At 43.3% G+C, this 18750-nt stretch overlaps 1 protein-coding gene across 17 annotated transcripts in view; it reads right to left on the bottom strand.

The window, feature by feature from the left end:
- Positions 1 to 18750, bottom strand: part of FoxP (forkhead box transcription factor P) — a 245191-nt gene that overhangs the window by 186334 nt on the left and 40107 nt on the right. For 2 of the 17 annotated variants that reach the window (XM_069125042.1, XM_069125048.1), the window contains exon 1: positions 1659 to 2827. The exons of 14 other annotated variants lie outside the window; for them this stretch is intronic. The gene's annotated coding sequence lies outside the window, so the exon portion shown is untranslated. Of the gene's footprint in view, positions 1 to 1654; positions 2828 to 18750 lie in introns of those variants that run through there. One more of the 17 variants, XM_069125043.1, reaches the window with a different exon arrangement.

Raw genomic sequence — 18750 nt, 5'->3', positions numbered from 1 at the left:
AAGTCAGCGCACAGCGCGGCTATAAATAACCAACTGTTTACTCGCTTTTGCCCTCAAACACTTTTTAATGTTTCTTATTCCACACGGAGGTCTAAAGACTCGACTGACTGGCGGTAGACGCCACGTCCATATCCGAGTGGAAAAGTGTAACCTGCCTCGAATACGAGAGGAGAACATGAATGAACAGAATCGTAAAGGAAAGCTTTATCGAGTGCCGAGGGAAAAAGATTGCCGATTCAAAGTATCGATAAATAAACGACGATTTAGTAGCGATCGTTACCTCGATGTTTTCCACCTTCTCGAAACTCGGCAACGTTATTCCACGAACATACGTGTCAAGAAACCATGGTAGAACTTACCGAACCAAGATTTACTTCTTATCTGTGGCTGTAAAACCATTACAACCCGACACGCTTAATGGAAACTCGCTTCGAGAAATTTAACTTCCGGTTAGCAGAGGCGATTATCTCTGCCGTTTCATGGGCATTCTTTTGCTAGAAATAACATTTGTAATGAAGACACACATTGTTCGGTGTAATTACAAGATCACCTAGACGCGATAGCGACCGTTTTGAATCATACAACGATGATTGCGCTTTCTTTTCCGATACCATTATAATGAACTTCGGTTTGAAGCGAAATATGACTACACCGTGACGTATTCGCGTAGTGAAAGGAAGTATACATAGTTGTTAGAAGATCAACCTTCAATGACATCGACGACTTGAATTTCGTCGAATTATTCTTTGACAGGAGCCATTAAATCGCTCGGATTCGATCAACGAGACCGAACCGACGAACGAACCAATTAAGTATATTTTCATGGAACGTCCTCGGACAAAAACGGCCGGCGATGATGAATTAAATGGGCGAGACAAAATCGATATTTTAACTCGTAACGAGTAACTTTTTGCGCGAAATAATTGGCAGGTCGGTCACGCGAGTGACTTCATCGCTGTGCAAGTTATTCAAGGTATGCTAAACAAGTGAAACACACGATAAACTTAGGTATTGTACACAATATCGTAACGTCACGATTCATCCTTGAACTTTGCTTCGATTCGGTCGGAGACGCGATCCTCTAATTATTCCGTGGCAACATAGAAACCCAACAATTAGAGAAACGCTATTAAATCGAATTGTTTAGGACACGGACGAACGTCTAAAAACTCGTGAAAACGGAATTAACTTGTTCATATCGCAACAACTTGGAATTAGGTTGTCAACGTCTCGGAGATCGATCGATATTATCATTCGATATCGTGTGCAGTGTGTACACGTGGTCGCGCACGCGTTCCACGTGTAGCGGCACTCCAGATTTAACGTGTCGACGAGACGAAACGCGAACGAATAGGAACAAGGACTCGTTGAATAACGTCGAATCGACATTAAATAAGGAGAACCAAGGCAATCTTACAGGCGAAATGCGTGTGTATGTAACCTATATGCGGTTGATGTTCACATCCATTAAAAAACCATTACGATAGTCGTGCTATTTCCGCATAGCATTTCTTTAAACCTAGTCAACGGTAAACAGTTATTTTCCTAAAGCTAGCGAGTGGCGCGTATGGTCGTTCTCGTGCAACAATTAGACATTTACACACGGCAACGCGTCGCATAAATCTCAATAAAACGCACGATAACGATTGCTTACTCACGTGGTAGCGAACCGCTGCAAGAAACTAATGATTCACGCGAGACCCCAGAGCACCTCCTCTTCAGTGTACACGGATGTTAACAGCAATCTCCATCGTCTCATCGGTGTATCATTAAGGTGTACACCTGTTGACGATCCACGGAGGAATGTTGTCTCTCTCTTTCTCTCTCTTTCCCTACCCTGCTATATCGAGTTTCGACGATGCCTCGATTTTCACGTGCACGAACGAACATTAATCGATTTTCCGGTAACACGGTACGCGGCAGAACCTTGCATCATCGTGAGGAAACTACCTAACATTCCGCTTATCGAGGCAAACGCGGGAGCGAAACCTCGTTTGATCCTCGGGACGAAGAACAAAAACTATCAACACCACACTAACAGTCCACTGAACTACGAACAAGGATGAGTGCGACACGAGTAAACAAAGCGTACCAAACCTTTGTAGTCTCCGCAAAACTTCGTTTCCACAATTAATCGATCCTTAATGAATATTATTAGTATCTGGCGCAACAAACGTTTCACTTTATACCGTCACACATTTAATGATATTTAACAGTATTAGCAATAAACAGCTTGGTTTTTATCGGTGGCACGAGTCACATTCTTGCAAATCAGTATCACGATCGCATCGCGATCACACGTCGCACGTCAAATCCAGGTGGAGGGAAAATCACGTGCACTGAACGACAGACCAGCAGGGCAGACGGTTCTCCAAAAACATCATTCCAACCTTGAATCACACGGCCGGAGAATGGAAACAAATTAGTTTCTCGATCGATCGTCGCGTTTTCAGCCGTTATCGGCCGCGCGTTATCCGTACAACTGAAATGCGATGCAACCGCGATCGATGCTTCACTTGACTTGGCTGGAACACGCCGGTACCCACGTCGACGGACGCAGCCACGAGATTCGATAAATCCGACACACGCCGGAGAGCTAACACGCGGGATCGGAGTAGAACAGACGGACCGACGGACGGAAACGAAGCACACACGAATGCCAACCAAAGAGAACGCACGAGCGAACGAACGTACGAACAGGCGAGAGCCTGGCTGCCTCGTTCGGTGAACAGCCCGCGGCCCCCACGTTGTTTGTCTCGCGAGTGGCCTGTTTACATGTTGACTCTCTGTTTACGCGTTTTGTATCCCCCCTCTGTTCCCGCCACCACCTAGCAGCCGCCGCCGAACCACCACCCACCACCCGTCGCCGCTGCCGCCGTCTTCCCGCCACTGTTCTCCCGCCGTTCCGCTCTAACCCGTGCGTCACCTATCGCGTCGTTTATCCTTTTCTGTGCTAGGCAGAGTCGAGAGCCGACGAGCGAGCGAGTCGAGCACGGCTACGCCGAATAAAGCCGAGTTTACACTGACCGGCTATAACCGAGTACGAACGACCGCTACGAGTCGCTCTTTCGATTCGGCTTCGTGATCGTTCGTGACGCGTCGACGGGCTACCGAACCTCTCACGAGCTTCCCTGTCATTTTCGATGTCGCCACGCTTCCTCTCGACAAGCCGAGCTACAGGTTGCGAGATCTTGAAACTCGAGAAGAGTGGTTGTATTTTGGATTCTTGAAAAATTGAATGGGTCGAGCGCTAGATTTTGAGTCAAGGCAGTTTCATTGCGAAATTAAACTATTGCTTCGCCTTGTTAAGAAAAGAATGTTGCGTGTTAGCTCGGATAGTTTATACTTGTTCCATTGTTCCATGGAATATCGAATGAAACGTAGGAACTACAGTACAATGGAATTTATATGATAAACAAATATTTTTAATAGGAAAATAAAACTCGCCACTCTTAACGATATTTTCATCAGGTTTAAATGGAATGTCGTAATGACGAAGGAGCGACGAATTTACCAAAAAAGTCACGGCGTTCTTCGAGGCTCCCTTTTGACAAAGGACGTCAGACATGCTATTTTAATACGTAAGATTCTACAAATTGCTCTAACTACCTATGTCCATAGACCGATCGATTTGACGTTATACATAAATTCCAATCGCTTTTGTATCTTCTTAACATCACGCCGAGTGTTCTAAACAGATACTGACCATCAAAATTCAAGCCTGTAGGGGACCCTTGATCAACTATAAATTTCTTAGCTGTAGATCTGTAGATAGTTCTCTTAGATGATCGCAAGCGGTTCAATGGAGCACATGAAACGGAAATTATTATCGAATACACCCTTTAAAGTAGGTAGCAGTACCCAGTCAAAGAAACATCCTGTAGATAATAGAAGTAGTTTGTGTCTGTTGTTATCAGACAGTCGCGTGAATACATGTATGCGATTAGCGAGTACAAAAATTACACGCAGACGACTCACGTATCGAAGAAGCAGCGCGCGCCATTATCGTCTTAATGATGCGGTTTTATCCGTTATTTATCGTTTCTATACCTAATACAAGGAGGCTCGTGATATTAATAGCCACCGAGGCAAGAACACGCCGGGGACGATCGTCGCGACTTCGTTTTCACGGATATCACGGGCTAATTGAAATTACACGGCACGTGCTTATTAAATCGGCGTTCAGGCGATTTCACCGAAGCACGCGTTTAATTAGATTTTCTTTCGGTTCGTTCTCCTGGCTTTAATCTCTCTGAACATTCTCCGATCTTTTTCTCGATTCTTGAAATATTACCGGGACTTTGAAACGTCGTTAAGTTGTTTCGCGATTAGATCATCGTAAAGTTCTTGCAACATGGTTATATATCATAAATGAGACGGAATATATTGTTTATTCGACGTGTACAAGGACTGCGATAGAGAATTATAGACAAACAGATGACAACGTGTTTAACGGTTTATTATCGTTGAGTCATCGCGATCGTCGCGTTTAACGCGACAGAAGTAGAACCAATCGAAAAGAATCCGAAGAAAAGATGACGTTGGAAATCGAACCTTAACCACCGCCCACGTGTAGCTGTACGTACCATCGACTTCGATCTTTCGTGCATGGATAACGTTTTCTACGGTTACCAAGCGTGTGACAGTATACTTCGTGACTGTCTACTGCCGCTTCGCTGTTTCTATTCCCTCGTGTCAGAAAACCTGACAGGTCAACGCGGACTCGCAGTATCAATCTCGTCAATGAGTTTCGACGTTTTCATGTCGAGTGCTCAATTTCTTAGACCCGTTTTACGATCAGCCGATAACAGCCACTCGTTTATGTTTATGGCCGACTATTACGCGCTTACCAATATGAATTTCCATCCGAATGTAACTCGCCGACACGTTGCATTCGTTTGCAACACGACTTATCGCGAGTTACGACCGATAGACCGTTTTGAAAGAATGTCTTAAATATAGAAACGAAAGTTTGTATTTTCGTGGAATCAGTGGATTCGATTGATTAATCCTCGTGGAGTGCAATTCTTCGAGCGAAAACATCGGAGTAACACGGCTATTCAAACACATGTCCCGCAATGATACTACGCAGACTCGAGTTTCCCTTCTCTCTGTTCTACTTCAATCATCTTTTTTGTTTTCTGTCCTCTTTTTTCTCTCCTGTCTCGATTAACATGATGCATCACAAGCGGTAAGAAATGGTCTTATACATACATTCAGTTTATTTATTTGTGTTGCACTTCGTGGAACGATTGCGACACGTCTCTGAGAATCATCAACTACGATTACGAATCTACGATGATAAATGCCTTACAAGTTCATACAGAGATTTCGTACAATAAAAAACCCTATATACAATGTATCGTACTTTCTGATAAAGTAGAACTAGCTTCGCACATAATCATTTAATGTCTTTACAGCTTTCAAACGATATAAATAGATAATACTTCAAGATATTCGAAGATAATTATCCTGGTATTTGCCGAAAAGATTCTTTTTGAATGAGACAAAGACTTTAAATCGACGGTGATTAAAAGATTCAGACTGACCAAGTTCCTTTCTTAATCGTTACTCGAATTGGTAACGTCGGATAATTTTCAAGAGATTATTAAATACGATATAAAAATCGCACGAATAGTCTAAACCAAGAGATATGGTCGTTGTAATGATAATTTGCCACAGATCATCTCGGGGGTCTAACGCATATTCGAATTAACTCGATTATCATTACCACGGCACCGCGAGATATTTATCTTTCCCCCGATAAGCCCAAGCCGAAGTGAAACTACAACGGAGCCGATCGATTTAGCCATTTATCAATTAATCTTATCGACGTGCTCGGTGTGCCCATAACGAATTCCCGTTTTAATCACGTACAGCAAGCTATACTTTCGTAACGGCGGGCCTCTGTTCAACGTCTGCTTCGTTAATAGCGAGTTAATTGCATCAGGTGCAGGGGAATCCCTTTTTCCGTCACTTCGAACTGGACCAAAAAAAAGGAAAAGAAAAAAATACATCGCGATCGTTCTTCTTTATCCTTTTGAAAAGTATAAAATAAAGACTAGAAGAGACAAGAGGTAACTTTTTAAACAAAAGGCAATGTTGCTCTGTTGTGCTTGCTCGATCGCCCACGTTGACGAGAATTTTACGATCAGGCTTAAATCAATCGCAGCCCGCCAATGTTTTTCGCCGAAATATGTGTTTCTTATTTTCATGAATCATAAATCGGTGCTTCACAACCGGGTGGGCTACACGTGCGCGAAAAAACGCTCGATTGAGATACGGCGGTGTATAAACGAGCATTTATTAACTGGGAAACGGTTGCAGTTGCCTTATCAATTCCTACGTTTGATTTTTTCGTGTGATAAAATAATTATAAATATATAATGATATAATGACAAAATAAAATAATTAAATATAAATAATATTTGAAAGATTCAGTACAAAGATAGTACAAGTGTCAATACCTTTGACTTGAGAAAACCGTGGGTATGTTTGAACTCTGATAAAGAAATCTTGTACACTTCAAAACGCTACTACGAGTATACATAAAAGTTTAGAAATGCATAAGGGAATCGCTTGGAAATACTCACAGATACTCGTTTTTATAAAAACCTCGTTTATACCATCTTTTTATCGAACACCAAATTCAATTTTAATAGTACGGTAGTCACGTGTCAGGCGATTATTTTTGTCAAAGACAGTCCCACGCTATTTACCCGAATATACATTATTCTCGCTTGATCATTAGGATCAACCGCTGAGTTCTTGTAAAACACACTGGATTATAATACGTGACGGGTCATTTTATTTTGATGAAGAGACTATGACGTAGACCGTGACAACGAAGGGTAGACACGCGGATAAGATAGTTCGTATATCGCATTACTACCCACCGGACTTAGGCACAACCACCGGAGGATGGTTTAAGGGGTAAATCGTCGCGTAAACGGCCCGGTATATGGACTGGCGGGATTTCGTTTAGGAATTGGCGCGAGCGAGCGAGTGAGAGTCCGTAGATAAGGTAATCCGGACCTCGAAAACTCTCTCAGATTCCGAAACCAGCCCGGCGCCACAGAAACTGTGTACCTGCAGGGTGCAGGGGATTGGGTCTCGGTCAGTTTAATGCGAACTTGCCCAATACCAAGTGGTTTCTCGTTGGTAACGGGCCTATCGCAATCCTGGAAAACAATAAACAGACTTTGCCAACTTAAAGGATCGTACGGTCGATCGAGCATTATTAATGCCTTGGCCAGGATCGATTATTTCCAATTTGTTTCGTCGAGAATTAGCAGCGGTTGAAGAGAGTAAGGGTGAAAATAGGGGGTGCTTGAAAAGTATAGAACACTGGGAAGCTTGAAGAAGGCGTTGCCATTATTAAGAACCTCGTTCGATCGTTTTCTCATATTTTTCTACGTGTTTCTTCCCTCAAGCTTAGAATTATTTGAATAAGAATTTTAAAAAATTATATTTGAAATTGACAAATAAAAAGAGAGTGTAAAGTAAGATCACGGTGGGATCGCGGGTAGACTGATTGATCGACACTCCCACCAGAAGTCAGATATCGAAGAGCCCAACAACTTTTCCCATTATCGTCAATATGCAGGCTGAAGCTTTGGTTTCACGTTCGAGGGCGTTACGGCATCGATTCTATAGTAAAAGGAAACCGGTTAAATCGCGTCGACGACCTTTATTGCCGTCTTAAAGCAGTTAAGTTAATCGGCATCAGCATAAGAAAACGGAAGGGGCTGCGAACTTGACGCGGCAGGAATCGAATCGCCTTTCCTTGTATTTAGAGTTCCAGACAAAAACATTAACATAAATCACGGGGGAACGGGGGAGGCAGAGGGACAAGCAGAAGGAGAGACATCGAAGATACCAGAAAGGAAAGATCTAGGCAGGATCGAATGTTTATTCCGATTCCCTTCGAGCGTTCCCTTACGGCACACTTTACAGCTCCATCGAGCCTCGTCCTGCTTCCTTACCTCCCGCAATTAGTGCCTCGAAAACTTACGAACCATTTGTTCCCCGGATACAAAGAGAAAGTTTGAATGAAACTGCCAGGTTCTCGAGGATATTCAACGAATAAAACGAAAGGCTGATCGTGATAGTCTAAGATCTAGATGTTTGACTCCGAGTATGAATACGTACGTGCTATGAGCCATTAAATGGGCGAAAAATTGACGAGAAAGTGATCGAGGGCCGTTCTGTCAGGGAGCGAAAAAACGCGTGTACATACGTGAGAATGCGCAAAAGGAGAGGGGGAAAGGTGCCACTTAACTCCACCCCTGACGTTCGTTCCCGGCGAACGCACCTTGCGTTGCGCCACCGACAACCCTCGACCTCAACTCTTTCACTTTTAGCGGGAATTCGATGAATTGCCAGTCGCTACGGGCAATAAATAATGCATTTTGTGTTTGCCCCCGGTAAAAGGGTCCACTCTTAACCGTCCCCACCTACTCGTGCTACCAACCCTAAATTTTCCAACGACTTCGGTCGAAGGCGATCGAGGGGCGCGATTTAGTGAAACGACCGAGAATTGATACAGTTACTAAAAGCTGCGTCGAGAATCGAGTGTTGCTTGACCGTCACTTAGGGGAAACCGAAATCTCAAAATTCTCGACACCCTCTTCTCGGTATTCTTTATCGAGCTTTCTAACAATGGTTCTCTCCGGTTGTAGAAAACAACGAAATATTGTAACGAAGAATAAAGGAAGAGCTGGAAACGAATTTCTTGATAATAACAGATCCCCGCAGCCTTAAAGAGCAATACAAGAAAATGAACGAGGCGGAAGAGAATATCGGTATAATAGTAGCATAACATTACAAAGTATGCATTGTCTGCAATTTAGCAGGCAGGGCAACGCTGCCAATTAGGTGCAACTATTAAGCAGACAGCAGATTGTAAGATGATTCGAACGGTTTCCTCTGAATTCAATCGCGCACAAAAGGAATTAATAATTCTTATTGTCCTCTTTTGGTCTTTTCTCAAAACCATCAGGGAAGCTGGGCCGATGGAAAAAATAGCTATAAATATCTCGTTCTTCCGTCGTTCCATTCGATATTTATCGAGGCTCGATCAGGCGTAAGAAATTTCCTCGAGAAGGATTACTCGATGCTTTTTATCGTAAATCTGGAAGAAAGGGAAGGACAAACTAAGAAAGAAGGGAGAGAAACCAGCGACTTATCGCGGCAATAATTAATGCACGGGACCGAACTTCCGAGACTTCTTTTACTCAACTAAAACACAAATTGCTTGTTTAATATATTATTAATTGGTAATTTCCGACTGCTTTATAACGCGCCGCTTTACAACCGAACCGCAATTTTACTCCTGTTTCCGGGGAAAACATTTTCGTTTCGGATTTTCATTTCTTATAGTTCTACGTGCAAACAAATCATTTTTATACAATACGCATTTGTCTCTATATTGCAATACTCTGCATATATGTATATAATATGAATCATTAATGAAACATTTTTTCCTAATTTTATAATTTTTATTTCACATCCTCCACATTCAAATCTGTACCGTACAAATAACTAGGCTGCAGATCTTTATACAGCTCACTCTTTTGTAAATATAATTAAAGAAATGGAACCCAAATAGAGACTCGTTTCATCTACAAAATATTGTAACGAATACTCTACATAATTACATATTTGTGCATCTCTAAGTACTTTCGTATACCTGTGAATTTTTTATAACACAATGAAGATGTTAAATAAATCGTACGCATTTACAGCTAAACGAAAACCAAGTCTGTCATCAATCACGTTGAATCAATGGTGTATCGACCGATCGATAAGGAGCTTTTTTCGCATTTTCTCATCCCCTCCACCTCCCCCCCCCACGATGCCAATGAATGAAGGACGCCGAAGAAAGGAAGGAAACTTTCTTATTAACACGATCAATCAAATCGCCACGAATTTAAAGCATTTTTCACGATTTTCCGGATTTCTGGGCAGACCAGAGCGCGGAGAGGAAGAAAAATTCCACCAACCAGTAGTTAGGGGTAACTTTCGCCAATCGATGCGGGATTAAGAAGTGGCAAACCGCTCTTCCACCGACTAATTACGAAAGTGCGATCGCTCATTGGAAATAATCGAGCCGGACCAGCCTCGATTTCATCTTGTGAAAACCAAGGGAATACATTTCATACGACGTGGTCCATTGAATCAACAGCCAAAACGATATTGTTCTCATGGCGGAATTCTTGGATACTTCTTAATCTTACGCAAACGAAGAAGAAACTATTCTCTAGAGGGAGGATTTTAATTGTTTAGCAAATATCAGAGGGATACCACAACGAACGTTGGCGAGAAGGGAAAGAACTTGGAACTTCGAGCTCTCGTAAAACTCTGTAAAACGAGAATGAAACGTTTACTCCCATTGTTTATTGTCTTCCTGTGGCGCAAACCCTGGCAATTTTTTCCGGAACGTATATACATCTGCCACTTCTCGAACATCGTAATCGCGTTCATTAACTTTCAGAGTTTTTAATAGGAAACAGTCTGGGGAGAAAATGTTAGAATCGCAAAGTCACCTCGAGCGGTCTCGATACAACGGGCTGACTTTATCTTTTACGAGGGTCGCGCCAAGGAGGACGTAACGCCGTGAAAATTGCCCAATAAACTTAATTTAAGTATCCAAGCCGATGCTTCTATAACGACATACTAATCATATTCCAACCCTCGAGCGTACCACGCAGGAGCCTCATTTATGGTCGGATGTATAAAAAAGAAGAAGTTATTTTCTCTCCTCTGTTGCTATCAAAGTATCGTGAAATCTACACTTTCGTTATTAATCCCCAGGCTTTCTTTGAGACGATTAAATTCGTGTACAAGCAATTGTCCCGATACACGATACATCTTGGAGAGATACGGCTGAATAATTCACGAAAAGGTTGTGATGTATGATCGAATAATTCATTCGTGTGTAATGTCACGGTGCTACCGGTTGTTATATCGCATTATGGCACAGAGACAGACGTAGCTTCATTTAAATATCATAAACTAAATGAAAGCGTGGCAATGTCTGGCACGACTTCTGAAACGTCCATTCTCTGTGACTCGACTTAATATTTAACACCTGTGACGCCAGCCACGCTGTGTCCCGTAGACCACGTAACCGTCTTATTTTCCGTCACGACATACTCGTGCGTGTGTGTGTTTTATATACTAATCGGGAAACCGAGGAATTGATTACTCTCATTACTTTTTCAACGAACGTTGGCAAGCTACAAAGAATCTTGACAGATTGCAATTACGGAACGATCAAGCAAACGATCAGACGTTAAATAATTCATCGACTATCCGAGATCAGCGGAATCGTGATACTTTAAACGATCGATATAAAAATGTTTAACTATAAAACAGGTCAATAAAAACTCGATTTAGATGGTTTCCCAATATTTTAACTTTCACCGACAACTTTCTTCAGGCGAAGCTATTTTCCGATTGATAAAACGAGGAAATTCGATGTTTATATACCAAATACGTGGATAACAATGTTTCTATACTTTCACCGGCGTTAAGATAAAATACAAGGTAAGGAGAAATTCCTCGTGCCGATTCGAACGGGTCAAACAACTCTCCGTTTAAAATCCCGATCGCGAGACCGTTCACTCTCGTCCCGCGCTCCAAACAGATTATCCAACGAAATAGTTGGCGAATGAATGCTAGTCGCGCTTTGGTATCACTACACTGTATCGTGTCTCTATAGAATTCTATACGCGAATACAGGAGGCAGGTTCGATCATCGATTTCCCTCAACCTCTTTCTCGATTGCGAGTTAATTGGCCCGTAATCAGGTAAATAACGGAACAACCGAGATAAGCTGAATATGGCTAGACAAGAACGTTCTCTGCCTCTTAGGATTCTGCTTACATAACGTCATCGTAAGTGATAGGCTACTGGTCGACGTTTTAGCGAATCTCCACGTAATTTAAGCATCTGATAAGAATCGTCGTATAATTTACAGAAAAATTGCGAAAAACAGGAATGAAACTAGTCGCTGAAACAGCTTATACTACGAATCTCCTAGCGTTATCGTATTCAACTTTCGCTTTAATTATCGTTCGACAATATCCCAATGGACAAGATATCTCGAGCGCTCGTAACGGGCGAGATAATGGAAAGCGCAAGTGACTCCATCGTGCATTATCGATACGAACGAATAATACGATCGTTATAATCTTTCGCCCAGGCGACGGAGGATATTTTCGCGCGATCACGCAAAGAAGCGACCAAAGAAAATGGGAATCCAATTGCACCGCTATTATCTGAAAAGAAGCAAGTATGTAACGAGCTTGTGGCGCGAGGATGTAAGCTCCGTTACCATCTTGCGGCGGTCGCGCGGAAATGGTATTTCATAAGGAGTAAAAAATAATCACGCTCGAGTATCCTCTCTGGCGACACTGGCTCTCTGGTACGTACCTATACATAGCTGTGTCTATACGTTCCTTCCTACCCATCTACTTGTCGTGCCTAAATTCTTTTTTCCCCCGACTACCGCCGGTGCTCGAATGAATGCACCCGATGCCAATGATTTCTAGCCCTGTTCCTGTCCAGGCAGACCAATCATTGCTTGTGCACGACACGCGAAGAACACTCTTTCCCTGACACGGTCCGGTAGCGTTTAACTTTGCCGCATCGTTTTAACCGTATAGAGAAGCGACTGATGAGGGGATTCTCAGTATCAATTCACCGTGTGCAGAGGCACAATCATTGAGGGCAAAGTCATCGGGGAAAAATAATTACAATCGGTCGCCTAGTAAGCGCGCGCGTACTCCACCAATACCCATGTCGTCATTCCACTCTATCTCTCTCTCTTTCTCTCTCTCTCTTTCTCTCTCTTCACCTCTCCCCCCCCCCTTGCTGCCTAGCACCCTGGGCTGACTCGAAACCCCTAAGTCACCCGTATCCCGGAACCACTTCACATATTCGCGGTTCGACGATCCTGTACAAAATCCTAGCCGTCGTTATACTTGGTGCTCTTTATTATTACTTTTTTATAACGATGTGACATACCGCGTCAAAGGTTCGAACCTGTATGCTCCGTGAACGGCTCGATCAACGAACAACAATACTAACGACATACTACTCTCTATTCTCTCTCTCTCTCTCTCTCTCTCTCTTCCTATCGCTGTACGCGCCCTTTTCGAACCATGTACATTCGATTCAGATCGAACCGTCACGCTCGCGACATTCGAATAATCGGATACCTCTGCATCGTATAGATACGAGATACCTTCTTGTGTAATTCGTTACGTGTAATATAATGACTGTACTAATGACTCCGTCAGCCAGACAAGCCTCTACCATTGTGATAATCGTATTTGCGCGCGTCGCTCGAAAAGTCAGTGGTTCTCCAGCCGGACACCATTCTCGAGAGAAAAGAAAAATGATAACGTATAGGTATTATCGTTGCTCTGGACGCTTTTTTATCCTAACCGTGCAACTGACTGGGCTCTCTCGATTAAATTGCGCTACGCTATCGTGGTAGCAGCCATTTAGAGAGATAGGAGAACGTTTCCATTACCGGAGCACGCATTTCAATGACGCAAAGAAGAAAAGACGGAGAGAAGTTGGAGAACCAAAGCGGCGGCCTAAGGTGGTCGGAGGAAGAAGGCTGCCCAATGTTCTCGCCGACTCGTAGCCGCTAAGGAGACTGATCTATAAATAGCCAGTTGAACACAGACGGATCGACTAACACTAAAAAACAGGCACGATCGGCCAAGGAATGTTCATCCCTTAAGCTAGCTGGAAATCGATTAATTTCGCAAGAACAGTCGCACCCAACAACCTCTACACGAATGCTGCTTCGATCAGATTATCACGGTTTATACACTCATCGAAAGAACCTGGGAGGATACGTGTCACGTTCAACTTTATCGCGCGATAAACTGTACAAGCGTCCTTTCTATGCAGAAACGCGATCCCTCGGTTCGGTACATGAACTTTTGCATCCTACTAATTGCACTAAGGGAGCATAAATGCAAGCCTCAACGGAATCAGTTTACTCCCGATGCATCGTAACGTCTCTGTTCCTTGCATTCAGCCTCGTTAAGATCATTAACCCTAATGGTATTCCCAACACGTCCCGCGTAAACTTTGGGGCGACTCATACGCGAACTTCCGGGAAGATTTTCTTCGTCGGTCTCCCCATTGCCGAGCAATCCCACTCGTTTTCCTCTTTCTTGCGTCTCGTTGCGCGATATTCGTCGATGGCTACTATTCTGTCGTCGACCTGCGGCGAGAATAAACTCTTTCGATCGGCTTGTATCGGCCGACCATAAAACGTGCACGCCGATGACCAAGCTCTTACAGCTCGCGTATCTACATAACAGCTCTGTGGTCCGTTCTATTCTAGATTCATAACTATTAATACTGATGTCCGCGAGAGACTCGAGCCAGCAGCAACTTCTTGGCCAACGTTGACCATTTCTACCTCTCATCAATGGTACATTCAAACACGGGCAAACATGAATTTATCAACGAGAACGAACCACCAGCCGCGTATTGCCTGTGTAACGCACCGCTCTCTCCTAACACCGTACACGCCTAAATTTATTCATAGTTCTGCGTCCAGATGCATCGAGGTATTTACAGTGTTTCCCCGCGAATTAAAGCCTAGCTTATCTCAACTAATTAGTTTCCTCGTACGGCATGGTTTAATGAGACACGCGTAACGGCGATGCAGGGACGATCGCGCGAGTATTGTATCTCTGTTTTGCAGCTACTCGCCGTTTCACCATACGAAACAGAATCATGGGCGTGGAGCGTGAGCAAGAAAAATGTAATATAACGAGCATGCAGCAGATAGTGGATGAAAGGAAAAGACGTGGAACGCGGAGAGAGAACTAGAAAGAAACGAGCACGAGCCGCAGAGTTGTTTCGTTCCTCCCGTATACACGCAAGACGGTTGGTTGAGTTATTTAGAGCACGATTATGTACTCGATGATTCATATTTCAATTTTCTCTTTGCTAACTAACCGGCGATTGAAGACAAGTATGCCTCGATTACTCTAATCATGTGATTCTCCGTGAGTATGCGTTATCTTATCTCGACTTGTATACAGAGAACAAGTCGCACGATAATATTGCATTTCGTGTTGTTCAACGTTTCATTTCTGCGAGGAGATTCTCTTCGAGTATGCGAGAAAGGAAAATGTACTGTACAAGGTGTGTTCGACTGTTAGTAATCAGATATATGTACGTATGTACATATATTAAGTGTTTCGAATACTTCGAAGAATTTATAGAATACGATGAGTTACGCGATAGGTTAACGATACGGCGATTATTGTATGAATAATGACAGGAAAATAGAGGTGACTATGAGAGACATAAATCTGCAGGGCGTGAAATCTTGAAAAAGAAAGCAGGCGGACCCGAAAAAGAAAGTTCAAAGGAACGAGCGTTGAACTTAGGCGCGCGGTGCTGGCAAATTTTTCATTATCTTGCGCCATAATCTATTTACAGAAAAGATTTAAAGCTGGGACGTGCGGTGCTCCCAGTCTGGGGTTACTGAATTCATTATTCCTTTAAAAATATTAACTTTACTAACTCTACCATTTCTTTTCTTCTTTTTCCCCCTTTTTCTTCTATAAAGATAGAGGAAGAGAAAAAGAAACAGAAACCCATACGGAAGAATGATAAAACTTCATGACTTTTTTTCAACGTATACTTCCGTTTCTTCCTCGCTTTCCGTGAAATACGCAACCAATTAAACAATATTATTTCGCACTTTTCTAAATAACGTTACTAACGTCCGAGTTTCGGGTTTGCGCAATTATAGACAACGATATTTCAGCGATATATCTTTGGAAACGTCTTGCTCTAAGAGCAATAATTAACCGAATTAAATAATTGCCGTTGCACTATACTTCCAAGTCATATTTCAAGCACGATACATGTTTGGAGATATACGTCGCTACCGCTGTCGCAATTAAATTTACGCGAATCTAAGAATAACCATCGTTTGAAATAGAATCTTGTTGTCATTGGTTCACTAGCCGATATTCTAATCTCGCGAGATTAAATCGGCCAGCGAGATCTCCAGCCAGCGACGAGTATCGAAACGAAATTGCACATCGAATCTTTGAAAACGAAACGTGTTGTGCGTTAAACAAGTTTCTCGGCTCGTATGTACGCTATTAAATCCTGTTGCTTATGAGTTATTTCCACGGAATATTTCCGAACCGAATCGCGACGATGAAAAATTTAGATTTTCCCAAAATTTATACCGCACGTATACCTGCACTTCTTCCACCGCGGAGTGGTGGTAAAATTAGTATTTTGCCGTGACTCGGTCGCGATATTAAGTGGCCCGATCGCGTAAAATAAATGAACCGATGAGAGCCAGCTACATACATACCGATGCTTAGTACACTTGGCTAACTATACTTGAAACTTCCGTGACCGCGAGGCGAAATATACCAAAGTCGCTAGGAATGGAGCAAAGAGCAAATGCGTCTGGTAGAGGGACGAACAGTAAATCTGTCTCATCGTTTGGCACGGTCGTGTTCACCACCTCGAATGAATTATTTACTTATCAATTATTAAGCGAAGTTGTCGTGTACCGCTTAAAGATTTATACTGGTCGAGAAATTGTCTTTGCATATTCACGTTGCCATTTCATAACAGATTCGCGATATTTATGACGTTAGACCGATTTCAAGGTTGCAATTAAGCCAAATATAAATAATGCTATAACCTATATTTCTATTATTTATAACCCATCGATCTTCCGGTTATTATATTTTTCATCAAATCGCTATTAGGGGAAAAAATAGAACTCTTAAATTATGTCAAATGCACAATACCGTCGTTCAAGAATATACCATTCACTTCGTTAATTATTTTCCATAGCAACGCACCGACCTCGACGCTCCGAGAAAATCGAATAGAAACAGCGGCGGTGTATAGTAGTATCGGAACGAGCTCGAATTCTTTGTCAGACTTCCCAGAATAGGAGCAAAATGGAGCAAAGTCTTTTGGTTCAACAGAGAGTCGCGTATACGTGGTACACAGGCGAGCGGTAAATCCATCGCGTCGTTCGGTATGTAAATCGCTTATCGCTTCGAGTGGACCACTCGGTATAATTAGGTAGGTAGGTAGCTAGGTAAGTAAGTATAGGTAGATAGGAATGGCATCATGCGCGCCGACATGTATCTACACATCTAATGGCGAGGAGGACGAGAGCAACCTCGCGGAATTAGGCTCTTCCGTTGTTTCTATTACAAAATAGATGGCACGATATTGCGGGGCATCAACGGCGCAGCTAATCTCTACTTTTTTTTTTGCCGCGTGATACCGTTACGATACGATATCTCGATGATGCTGGTCGAATTATTTTAAGCAGCTGAAGATCGAACGATGCCGAGACACGAAATCGTTATCGTTTCCGAAGAACAATAAACGTTTTATCAATAAACGTAATTCGAAATTAAATAAAAAAGAATATGCAGATCGTATATAGTATAAATTCATCCATATTCAAGATTTTATTTCGACGTTCGAAACGAATCGAAATGTGATTATGTTTATGCGTGAAACTTTTAGAACGACTGAAATCTGTGGATTGGTTAATGTTCTAGCAGCTAAGAGGACAAGATATGAATGCACCTGGTTGAATCGAGTTTCCGTGTACGAAGCTGGGAGCAATCGACGTTGACGAGCATCACACGAAACGTTCGTGAACGATACGTGACAGGGGTCGGGAAATTGATGTCTATAACGCGGTCGCAGCTCCGCTTCAGAATCTGTAATCGATCGCGGTGGCGAAAATACAACGAAATTAACGCGATTCAGTTTCACGGAAAGTCGGTAAAAATACTGATAAATCGACCAGCCGGATGACGATGGATCGCGGAGGATGGTAACCGGACCATCGTCGTGCGTTCGTCTGAAAATTGGCACGGAAGAGAACGTCGTCGTTCTAAATTACTCTCTTAAAATGTATCCGCAATAATTTAATACGCGGTTCGAGTGGCCCGGACGAATTTATAGCGTAAATAACACGGTACTTCCAACAAGCAGATATCATTAATCCCGTCGGGTAGCCACGATGAAGAAGCCTAACACTCGTCCCGTGCCGTTTCTGGCGATTCGTCGCGATAAAAGCCAACAAATCATTGCATCCAAGATGTATCCGTAACCATTAATCCGCGGCTGCATCCTATCCAGCTACTTAACGGCACTGGGTGAGTGCAACGAATGTCATCCTCTGCAGCCCCATGCACTGTCGTTCCGCGATGCAGGCCGGTCACGTGACCGACAGGAAGCTACCAATCGTCTTGCACGATTATCCCGGTCACCCTCTTTCCCCGCCAGCGGGGATACACGGAGCATCGTGCATCGTGCAGCGTGCACGTGCGTGTGCTCATATGACTACGTAGCCGTGTGCGTCAGCCAGGGCATCAGGGACAACGTTAAATAGGATTCGCGAGCGAACAACCACGTACGTATCTCCACACATGTCTCATACCGCAGTCCGTGTCGTCCCGACGCTCCTATCATCTATACACACGTACTATACCAACATCATACACACACACCCGCGATAGAATGTATCGAACGCGCGCGAGCGAATAGTCAACGCGAATTTATACGTGCACGCGTCGTATACATGCGACGAGACGCGGCTCGGCACAACCAGCGTCGAGAGTCGCGACCAGTAAACCGCGCTACACATTATCATAAATGCCCGCGCGCTGGAGTCCGTCCCACGCGTAAATCTGTTTC

The sequence above is a fragment of the Bombus flavifrons genome, chromosome 12 (assembly GCF_040668555.2).
Source record: "Bombus flavifrons isolate JBK064 chromosome 12, iyBomFlav1_principal, whole genome shotgun sequence".
Lineage (NCBI taxonomy): Eukaryota > Metazoa > Arthropoda > Insecta > Hymenoptera > Apidae > Bombus > Bombus flavifrons.
The sequence above is the reverse complement of the archived record's forward strand: the minus strand, read 5'-3'. Positions and strand labels throughout refer to the sequence as shown.